The sequence below is a fragment of the Lactuca sativa genome, chromosome 1 (assembly GCF_002870075.4).
Source record: "Lactuca sativa cultivar Salinas chromosome 1, Lsat_Salinas_v11, whole genome shotgun sequence".
Lineage (NCBI taxonomy): Eukaryota > Viridiplantae > Streptophyta > Magnoliopsida > Asterales > Asteraceae > Lactuca > Lactuca sativa.
Genome location: NC_056623.2, coordinates 13,824,540 through 13,837,019, shown reverse-complemented (window position 1 = coordinate 13,837,019; position 12,480 = coordinate 13,824,540). Strand labels below are relative to the sequence as shown.

Genomic DNA, 12,480 nt, shown 5'->3' with positions numbered 1-12,480 from the left:
CTACCCCTATCTCGGTTGAGATTTTTTTGAAGCCCTAACACAAATGTTGTGTATACTAGATGAGGCTAAAGATGAGATTTTAACCAATTTAATGGACCTGTTTGAAGAACGAATAGAGACAGGATTTGATCATGGTTTACATAATTTCATCATCACATCGAAGGTTGTCACCCAACTCAAAATGATTCTCTATGATTATATACATCCTCAAAGAACATTGGAGAAGCATCCGCTTTTGCCATCGGTTTCAAAATGAAATATAATTACATGTTTCATCTCAAAAACAACTTGTATAAATTTAAAAAATAAAATATAACATCTTTGCATTTTATTAAAATATGCTTCAACGCCATGAGAAATATAAATAAATGAGGGTGAAACATTTTAGTAATAGATAATAAATTTGCAATATAGTTTTCATGAAATTGTAGATTATATTGATATGGTATATTTTCATGAAATTGTTTTGATATGGGCCATGCCGTTTGTTTCATATATAAATTGGGCTCTTGAAAAACAATCATGTATGAAATTGAAAATTATATATGATATTAGTCTATCAGTATAACTCTGATACAAGTAAGAAATATGTGGCCACATTAACTATACCCAAGATTGGATTGAATTAAGTCATTATATATACTTTTAATTTTTATGAGCAGGAACTTCATAAGCCGATCGGGATTGATCGGCACCGTCTAAAAGTGAGGCTCGTCGTCTCCATCTTCCAAATAGACGAACATTTTACTCATATTCAGTGTTGTAAAATCTCAACTAGACCCTGATTAATCCCATATTTGTCCATAGGCACTATCCGACCAAATAAAAGACGTCTAACGATTAATCTTTGCCTGCTAGCATTCCACTGGACTGTTTAGAAAGAGTCTGTGGTCGTTATTCATACTCGCCTGACTAACTAGATCAACAACAACATCGAGGCCTCTCATCTGTTTATCACACATCAACTATCTACCCATGTTCTACCCAACATATTAGTAGATAAAAATATATATTTTTATACATAGTTTAAAACCTGTATATCATTCTCATTCAATACACATTCCAAAACAACATATGAGACACATACACATAACACGTATTTCATAGAGAATAAATCATATCTATGAGATAGAAGAAAGTGAATATACATTCACACATATAACAACAAAATATACACATAACACGTATTTCGTATAATATATTTCATAATTATGCATTAGAAGAAGGTAACTACACACTCACTTGATCAGAAGATGATCAGACAACACTACGACTTGTAGAAGTAGTATTCTTCGGTAGATCTGGAAGATCTTTACAAAAATTGGCTTCTCGCGGGCAGAGCTTCGGCTCGGGAATTTCACTTCTCGGGATCTTCGAGGCTTCGGGACTTGCTTCGGGGCTCGGGAATGATACCGGGGCTTTGGGATATTTATGGCATGCAAAACGGGGTAAAAACACGAGAGAAAGAAAGAATGGAGCAAAAGATCTCGTCTACCCTCGCATGCCTTTTATAGAGGCTGAAGCCTCGCATTACGCTGGGCGTAATGCTCTACGCGGGGCGTGCTGCGAAACGTCACTGCATGCGTCATCGGAGCTCTTGAGTGCGAGGCAGTGCATGCATCGGGGTACGATGGGCGTACTCAACTACACTGGGCGTAGTTCGGATCAGATCAATGACTCATTCAGATATTATCCGAATTAAAGATTAATTAATAAATATTAATCATTTAAAAACTTCGGAAATTCATATCTTCTTCATACGAACTCCGTTTTCGACGTTCTTTATATCCACGCGTAAGTGAGACTATGCTCTACAACTTTCGTTTAGACTCCATCGGCTAATTTTGAAATCATTTTTATTATTTATTTTTAGTAGGTCGAGACAAGAAAACTCCGTTATAAATTCATAACTTCTTCATCTGACGTCCGTTTTCGTCTGTCTTTTCACCAATGCACTACTATCAACGAGACCTTCGATTCTCATTTAGATTGTTTCGACTAAAAACCACTCGGTCTCAAATCGAGTATTCGGGTTGCATACTACTAAGTCGAAACATCAGAAAATCATAACTTCCTCATACGAAGTCAGATTTTGACGATATTTTTATGCACGCTCTCGGTTTAACGAACTCTACGACTTTCATTTAGATCGCTAAGGCTAAATATCGCTCTAAGGTAAATTTCACTTTTTACGTCATTCAGCGTTTGTTGATTCTGTCGTGAAACTTCGACAGGTCATAACTTCTTCGTTATAACTCGGATTTCGGCATTCTTTATATATTCAGAAACCCCGTTTCAACTACTACAACATTATCCATAGATATTGGCTTTATCTAACATTTTATTTTGACGCTTATTTTCATACTTAATTCAATTAAGTCACACAGTTAAGCACAAAACACATAATACTCAAATAATACACTTCTATTATTTCAAAACGGGTTACAAAGGTTAACCTAGACTATTATATCAATATTAATGACAAGCCCAGAAGCACAGGCGTTACTATATATATATATATATATATATATATATATATATATATATATATATATATATATATATATACACACACACACACACATATATATATATGTGTGTGTGTGTGTGTGTGTGTGAGGTGGAATTTTCGGCATAGGCTTCTCAAGGGACAGTTGTCAAAAATTGTAACCCTATGGGTCATTTTATAGTTGTTCAGGCCATCAAATCACTGAGGGGCCCAAATAAATCGTTCCATACATGGAACTATGTTTTACAACATCAAATTACGGATGTGTTTACGTAATACCAATGTATAACACGCTTGTAATAACTTATGTATCTTCATTTGAAGAATATATAATATTATCGTCTTATATTTACTCGTGATTAAACCCATGAATTAATCTCTAAGCATGAGTTTAACTAATACTTGTAATCCCATTTATGCACTCATAGGTAACAACAACAATATATATTCCATGTCCAATCCTTATGGATAATCTACCATTATCCATGACAGTCTTAAATCTTTGCCTACTCACTAAAAGCATGAATAACTTTGGTACTTTGAATAAATCAATACTCAGGAAGTAAACATGGAAAACCAAACACAAGAACAAATAATTGAAGAATGTAGTACACATACTCATAAACAAATCTCTAGTATTCAATCACCAAAAACAATTACAACTTATCTTGTTATATTGCTTCAAAACTATCAAATAACTATTAAAACTAATATTATATGAAACATCTCAAAAATACGGTCCAAAATTTTTATTTTTAAATCATTAAACAAACCATAATTATCAACTCGTTTCTTCCATGAACATAAGTTGTTTTTCTCAAAACAGAGTATTAATTTAAAACATGTTCAATCTATCAGAGTAAAACATCTAGGCTAAACTTCTTGGTGTGTGCAATGTAGTCATCCCGAGCTCTTCCCTCCGCTACCGGAAGTACCTAAAACCAAAACTAGAAACCGTAAGCATGAAGCTTAGTGAGTTCCCCATTACTACCACATACCATACACATAATTACGTACTGCCCCCCCCCCCCGGTCCGCTGCATCGGGACTTTCCCGGCATCGGACTTGCTCCCGCATCGTGTCCCGCCCGACATCAGGCCTTGAGCCCCGCTCGGTATACAGATTTGTCTCTCTTAGGCCCTGCCTGTCTCTGGGCCTCGCCTGATATACATATACAATCATATAAATATACTGTACTCTAATGTACTCCTGATCTAAGGTCTCGTCTAACTTGGGCCCCGCCCCTGGTCTGCTACTGTTGAGTCATGGAACCCTGTCCACACTCCTGCTGATGGTGAGATATGGGATCCCACCCACACTCACTTCTCTCCTATCACGAGCCTCGCCCCTACTTTTCTAATATTGAGATATGGAAACCCGTCCATACTCAGCTAGTGATGAGATACGGGACCTCGCACACACTCACCTCCCTAACAGACACATACAAGTATCACAAAGACAACAAGTATAATCTAACATGCACATATAAATCTTCCTTGGGCTTGCCCCGACATCGGACCCTATTCCGGACATACAACCATATAAACATACTTCGGGCTTTCCCCGGCATCGGACCTTGGTCCGGAACCTATCGTAGCGACACATGCAAGAATCACAAAGACCTCTAGCATACTAACATTCCTCGGGCCTCGCCCGACATTGGATCGTGATCCGAAACATATAACATACAATGCCTAGGGCGAACCCCCGAGTCTTCCTACTATACCCAAACATAATGGGCCGGAATTGTGGCCTTAGACCTATGCACCCAGTGAAGAGACTCACCTTGCACTACTAAAGTCGTGCCGATACTTCTCTGCTGCAAACTGGCAATTCCTCGAACTGTTGCTCCTTCGGCTCCCCGAACTATCAGTAACAACATGACACTTAGTCCCAGAATGTCCTCAAAGTCAAACTAGGTCAACCTTGGACTAAGTCAAAGTCAACTGTCAAATTCAACGCTACGAGTTGACTCAACTCGCCAAGTTGCTCCATCAACTCACTGAGTTCCAGTAATCAGAATCCTGAAATCGTGATCCAACTCGTCGACTCACCCCCTACTCGTTGAGTTCCCTGACTACTCATGGTCGCGATATATCGAATCAACTCATCAAGTCAGCCCTCAGACTCGTTGATTCCCTTCCTGGACTCTTCGAGTCCCTCATTCTGTTTGGACCATATTAATAGATTAAGCCCCTACACTTTAGATCCAGACCCCAAACTTCGTCTACATGCTGGAAATGACCCCTTAAGGGTAAAGTTTCCAACTATACCCACTCCCAATCCTTGTTAATGGGTTTAGCCAAAACCTTAGCCCCCTTTAAGAGATAAATCTATGACCAAAACCCATATTACTCCAATCCACAGCAGGGGAATCAAGATCCAGGCCCTAGTCACCCAATAATCACGTAAAGTCCTGAACTTTACTTCCATGCATGGCCCTTTGGGGGTTAAAAGGCCATACTAGCATCCTTAGAGTTTGCATGGGACTCTAATGGCATAAATTTTGCACCTTTATGCCTTCACAACCCTCAATGACTTCAGATATCATCAACTTGGGACATCCTTAACCCATGAATCATACTTCTTGGAAAAAAAACCCCATAAAAGGGGACCATAAAGAGATATAAGAAACTACAAGGCAAGTTAGGAGCTTGATTACCAAAAAGTGATGAGATTAGAATGAAATCACTGGATCCAAAACCTTCTCCTTGAACCTTCAAGCTTCCTCTTCTTCTTCTATCCTTCAAGAACACATAAAACACTCAAGGGTGGCTCACACACTCTCAAAAGGCTCTAGGGTTTCGTGGTTAAGTTCTGGACACTGGGGGTTGGGAATGGAACCAAGAGGAGGAGAATAAGATGTTTAAATAGGGCACCAAGTCCCAGATTTAGGGTTTCCCAACCCTGACCAACTCGTCGAGTTGGTCCTCCAACTCGCCGAGTAGGTCACTTAACCCGCGGGCCAAAATATGCTCCTACTTGTCGAGTCATCCCACTTACTCAACAAGTTTCCTTCTGATCTTGAGGTTTTCCTTTCCTTTCTAGGTCTTTTGAATTCTGGGTGTTACAAATCTCCCCCACTTAAACTAGACTTCGTCCTCGAAGTCCGCTTCGGCTAACTACCCCACAACCTCTCACGACATTCCTAATCTTTATATACCTTGTCTTCTCGGTCCACTCCTTGAAGGTATCATCTTGAGAACAATCCAATCACTACAACCCTCGAGTACAACGCTCTTACTCCACCGGTAATCCTTCTAGTACTTCCCAAGCACTTAGACCTGATATCCAAGGGATAATTGGATCGGGCCCTTACGTTCCTAGAAGCCCACAATCGTGTGACAAAAGGGGCTTCACAAAAATGGCCATAACTTTCGCTACGAGGCTCCGTACTCAACGGGTCAATAATTCAATCTTTGTGTTGGGTTTACCACGTACTCAATGGGACAATGATTCAATCTTTGTGGTTTTTGATTGTTTTTCTAAGATGATGCACTTTATTCCTTGCAAAAACACGACTGATGCAGTTAATGTGGCTCAGTTATTCTTTCGATACGTCTACCTTTCGCATGGATTGTCGTCTTCTATTGTTTCAGATCAAGATATTAGGTTTTTGAGTCATTTTTGGCGCAGCTTGTGGAAAATGGTGAACACTCAGCTCAATTTTGTTAGTGCATATAATCCTCAAACGGATGGCCAAATAGAAGTTGTCAATCGATAACTCGATAATCTTTTGTAGTGTTTAGCCGGGTGATCATGTGAAGGCATGGGATCAGAAGCTTTGACAAGCTAAGTTTTCTCATAATCATGCTATCAACCGAAGTACATGATTTATCCAATTCCAGGTGGTCTATTCTGTTCAGCCATGGGAACCACTTGATTTGATGTCGCTGCCTGTTTTAGGGTTCTTCCAAAGAAAGTGTGGGATTTTGTTGAAGGACTGCATGGTGTTCATAAGGTTGTTCATGAAAACTTGGTCCGAGCTAACTCCAAGTACAAGCAACATGCAAATAAAAAACGCAGACAAGTTGATTTTGAAGCAGGTGACTTTGTTTGGGTTGTCTTGACTAAAGATTGTTTTTTGGTTGGTGAGTACAACAAGGTTTTAGTCAAGAAGATTGGACTAGTGGAGATTGTGGAGAAAATAAATTCCAATGCTTACCGTCTGCAGTTGCCAAGCCACATTCGCTGTTCTGATGTTTTCAATGTAAAACATTTGGTTCCTTATTATGGGGATTCTTCAGATGATGACCATGGTGCACACTCGGAGTCGAATTTTGTCTACCCAGGAGGGGATGATGTGGGCCCTAGTGTGGAGGATTAGGCACTTGCGTTCCTAGAGGCCCACGATTGTGTGACAAAAGGGGTTTCACGGAAATGACCATAACTTTGGCTACGGATCTCCGTTTTGGGCCTACGACCAGTCAAATCGAAGTTTGATATACATCAAACATTATAAAAGGAGATTTATATCAGCTTATTACTCTAAAGTCTGCCATAAACATTCTGTGAATTAGAATCCCTTTTGATTGAGCAATGTATGATTTGGGCATGATAGTTTTTAAGGATGTTGCACAGTATCTGTTTGACAAAATGGTTGAAACAAAATATATGTTTATTAACCTTCTAATGTGTCTATATACGTCTTTTGAGTCTCTTTGACACTTAAGTTAGTTATTACCTCTTGATGTCGTTGCTTTTTTACTTATGAGTCTACCTTGAAACTTTCATAATTTGCAAAATGGAGGATTCCGGAGAAGTGGTGAAAACAAAAGTCAGAATGATGGTAACGGTGTGGTTTATAAGAGACTATGATAAAATGATTTTTGATTTTCTAAAAATGGAATTTGAAGTTGCACGTGCTTCACAAACTCAAGGTTGGTTTATTTACAATATTATTATTTTTCATAGCCACATATTTAGTTATGTTAAAATGATTGGTTGTGTTTATAAGAAGTTTGTGTAGATAGAGAATAGTGGAATGCTGGTTTATTGGAAACAACGAGGAACAAATATGCTTTCTGTCTTTTTTATTGCATATTTGAACTTTCTTTGATAATGGGGGTATTTTGGTCTTTTAAAAGAGGAAGTGGAATTGAATTCCTTTAAATGTTATAATGTGGTCTTTAATTCTCATACAATCATTTAACTTATTAGATATTGTTGTTAATGTTATATTATATCCAAGATACTAATATCAAATGTGGAGCCAATACGGAGCATGAACTCAATAGCATATGTTTAAAAAATGGTGAAATATATTTTTCAGCGGATCTTGATTTATTAAACTTTCTTTTTGAAATATAGAAGCTATTGGGAAGTCTTGGCCTCTTGGGGGTATGTTTTCCAGGACTTAGGAAGCCTAAAATAGATAAGATAAAAAAAAACTATGAATTGGTGTTACTCCAATTAAGGGACCTTTGTGTTAAGGACCACATTTCCTAATTTATTTTAATAGGAATGTGAAGAGGTTCGTCATTACTTAATGACTATTTTTAATAACCTAAATGGGGCGGAGGTTCTTAATATGTATGAATCAATTTAGAAAGATACAATGGTTTCATCAATGATCTTTCAAGTTTAATGACCAAAGAAATAAGGATCAGAAGTACATGTCCACAAGTTAATTTATTTTCAGTGAATGTGTTTCCATTTTTGTATATATCGACAATTGGCATCTATAATTTATCCAATGTTCATTGTAACTTGTCGGATAGTTTTAATTTTTTTAAGATAGTACAGACTTTGAGCTCATGTTAAGTTTCTAACAACAATGTGAAAACTAATAGAGTAAGTGAAAAATTAGAACTACGTTTAGATGTAAAATACCGAAGTTTTTATGTTTTTCAAGATCGATTCTATAATAATAAATAATTATATAGTTACGGACAAAACATTCAAGCTTTCAAAAAACAACATTTTGTGAATGTATTATTAATTATAACACCTACACTAGATTATAACCTAGTATAATAATAACAAAGACAAGGAAACAAAAATAAATAAATTACATGTTTAGAAACACTTTTGCCTGTGTTCATTTTCATTCAAAATCTAAAAACACACGGCCTCACTTTCTCAATTTCCATTTTTGATCCCGCGACACCGTACGGCCATACCCGCGACTCCCTACCGCCGACGTCGTCTTCACACCATTTCTACCTCCGACCACCGGCGTCTTCACCATTCATACCTCCAACCGCCGTCCTCTTCGCCTATTATACCTCCGACCGCCTCCGTCTTCAGTGTTCCTACCTCCGACCATCGTCATCATCACCATTCCTACCTGCTATCGTCATCAGCTCCATTTCAGTACATCAAGGTAAATACACGGATCTTTCTACACCTCTCACTAGATTCTTGAATTTGCTGATGTTTGCCCTCTTCGTCAAATTCTTTTTGAAAGAATGTGAGATCTGTCGATTTTAGTATGTTATAAGTTATAACTTTAATTCATTTTCTAGTACAATTATTTGTTGGGTTTGTTAGAAATTGTCACGAAGATAGTTGGGATAATGGGATTGCATCTAAGCAAGTTTCCTTTGATTTACTTAATTATTTTAGCTAAAATGAAACTCCATTTATTAACATCAAAAGTTAATTAAAATTAGTCACCCACCAAGATCGTATACATAGGGATTGCCCTTTACTATTTATCAAATCTAGGCCATATAATGATAGTAGATGTTATAAAAAAAACCTTACTTCCGGTGGAAGATTGTTATCCTTCTAGCATTGGATGACATAAATTTATTTGATATATTCCTAATAGTTAAAAAAAAATATAGAGTTAGTTAATTTCTCCCATACAATTGATCTCATATGTAATCTATATATTAAATCATTTCTATATTTATGCAGGAAGTAGGGTTTTGGTTGAGAGGATTGGGGAATTAATTATGTGATGATGATGATGTTAGGATTTATAAGTGGCAACGAGAGAGTGTTTTGGGGAGGATTGTTGGTTATATTTGGGTCGACTTTCTTTGGTGGGTTTCTTTATATCAAAACTAGTCCCTCATTCGGATATTATCTTTGCAATACAAAATGACAGGTATGGTATGGCTACCATGTCATGTTTTTTGTTTAAAAACAATTAAATCCCAAGGTTCGGTTTCTGATGATGCAACACAACAGGCATTATTGCTTCTTGGTGCCTTTGACACTTCCGGTGCTTCTGGTTGCTGTATACTTGTACTGGCTTAGCATGAAAATGTTTAAGCATGCATGACTACTGACCTACTCTAATTTCCCATCATACTGCGTTACTAATGTCAATGAAACAAAATCAACAGTTTTTTTTTTTTGTGGTCACCAAAAAAGGATAAGAGTAAATTGCAAAAATTGTCTAAGAGTAGGTTTATTTTAAATGTTTGGATGTTGCAGCTGAAATCCAAAATAATTGATGTATATGGATGTAGTCAATAATTTAGTAAACAAACAACATTAGTTAAGATAAGGCCATGGTCATGTGCCTTGCACATGTTTGCTATTTAGGGACCAGACAAGACATTGCCAGAAATAGTAGGCACTAGGCAGGCAGGGTTTAAACGTTTAAACTTGAGAAGTCATCTACGGAAGTATCTGAAAATTACTGTTTGCATGACAATTGGTTGATAAATAGTTTGGGCTTTTGTCAATATAATAGAATGATACTGCTTTAAAGGATTGGCGGATACCAATATTTTGAATGCACAATCTATATATTAGCCCTGTAATGTTAAATTAAAGGGACGTTTGACGCTTGCTTGTTTGTACGTAGATACACAAAGATGTATTGTGTTAAAAACTCATTCCCAACCCCAAACCCGACTTGTTGCAATCCAAATTGAAACACAATTGCATGTAACTAATGCTAAAGATGGCAAAACAAAGCAAAATGAGTTGGCTTATGTTATGTGAGTCCAAATAATAAAAGCCATGTTATCATAATAAAACAAAGGTGTTTGGGATTACTTAGGCTAATAGGAGTGGACAACCGTTATTATGACGTGACATCCTAAAAACGGTTAGAACACCGTCCCAACTTTGTCTTATCAAGTGTGGTGTTATGACCCAATCAAATCATTTTTTTTTCTTTTTCTCACTATTTATCTCCTTTTAACACTATGTAATAATATGAGAACATCATCTTCATGTTATAACATGACCGTTGTCCACACTTAATAGTTTTAATCAACTACATTTTTTTGATAAAGATCTTTATTAGCTTATGTGGTGATGAAATTAAGTTTTCTTTTGAGTAAATTACACGAATGGTCCTTATAGTTGGGGTAATTTGCACGTTTGATCCTTAACTTATTTTTTTAACACCATAGGTCCTTACAATTTGTTTTTGTTGTGTGCTTGGTCTATGTTTTACCTAAAAATATTATTTTGTCATTGATTTTTTAATTTATTTAAATAAAGTAAGGTAATGTGAAGTGGAGGTGGGGTTGGGGTTGGGGTGTGTTTATTTAAATAAATTAAAAAATCAATGACCAAATAGTCTTTTTATGTAAGACAGGGACCAAGCGCGCAACAAAAACAAACATGAGGGATCTTTCAAGTTAAAAAAATAAGTTAAGGACCAAACATGCAAATTACCCCAAACCATAGGGACCATTCATGTAAGTTGATAAATTAGTGCCGACAAAAAACTATAAGTTGATAAACTTTTTTTTAAAAAGTATTTGGATTGATTTATATACATTAAATGACAAAGAAAGATATGTTTGAAGAAAAATCAAAGGCGTGAACTCATATCCGAGAACGGAAGGTTGAAGAAGATTTTTATAAAGATGATAGGTTTATTTAATGGGGAGCGTTTATAGTCTTTTTATTTAAATAAGTTATAAATTGTTTTCAAAAAGCAAGAATCGTGTAACTTCTTAAAAACTCATTTTTAGAGGTATTAAAAAACTATTTTGAAAAACATTTTTATTTTACCAAATAGTTTTGTACACTTTTTGATTTTTGAAAAACTAATAAGTTATTTTCAAAACTGAATCCCAAACACCACTAAATTGTAATTCTACTTATTCATTTTCCATTTTTGACATGTCAATGATAAAATTATAATTTTGATATATCCATATAGATGAGGCGTTTAAAAGTTAATATAGAGTCGCTATTTCAGTTGTCTTATGCTAGAAATGTGTAAATGCAAACTTCGTGACACCAACCAAGGCATTAGACAATTGAAATAGGAAAATAATATAAAATCCATTCTAATTAAGAATGAATTCTAAAAAAAAAAAAAAAACCATTGCTGGTTTTTTCAACATGGACACAGAAAGAGAAGATAATATGATTTAAAAAAATGGTCCTATAACTATAAAACTAGGTTCTATATCAACATGTGTCCAATGATCCAAGTTCCAACCCCAAATAACTCAATTAAACAGAATTTTAAATCGATAATTTCTAAAGCAAATGGCTTAAAACACACATAAATTAAATAAAACATTACCGGTGAATATAACTTATTCCCTTTACATCATTTCGTCCTCTTTTTGTAATCCCTGTCTTTTAGACGAATACTGTTTTTTAATCAATAAATTGTGCATCGAGGCCTTGACAGCTTCAGCAGCTGCTGAAAAAACATCCTTATCAATACACAAACTTCCCTGCAACTTTTCCAATATTTTAATGATTTCATCTTCTTCAACAGATCCCGACTTGCATTTGTTTATACCAGACAAATTATCCATAAGAAATCTAATGTTAATGAAGTATCTAAGCTTGTGGGTATGAGATCTTCTACACTAATAGACACCACTTGTTCAAGAAATAGCAATGTACTTTCATTTAGTGTTAGCAGCTCATGAACTAGATATAGCAATGTCTTTCTTATTTTTAGATATAGCGCTAGATGCACGAAATAGCAACCTACTTTATTTACTTTTTTTTATTATAGCACCCTCCTAGTTTCTTGCGTTGGAATTTTAAGCTTTTTCAAAGTAGGGTGTTGTTATACTTCTTAGTAG

The 12,480-nt window shown here is 36.0% G+C and overlaps 1 long non-coding RNA gene across 1 annotated transcript; it reads left to right on the top strand.

Moving 5' to 3' along the window:
* The first annotated feature begins 8,533 nt into the window (after positions 1–8,533).
* LOC111887351 (uncharacterized) lies at positions 8,534–10,242 on the top strand. Its single transcript, XR_002848736.3, has 2 exons — positions 8,534–8,834; positions 9,374–10,242. It is a non-coding gene; the product is annotated as an uncharacterized LOC111887351 (long non-coding RNA).
* The last annotated feature ends 2,238 nt before the right edge of the window (positions 10,243–12,480 follow it).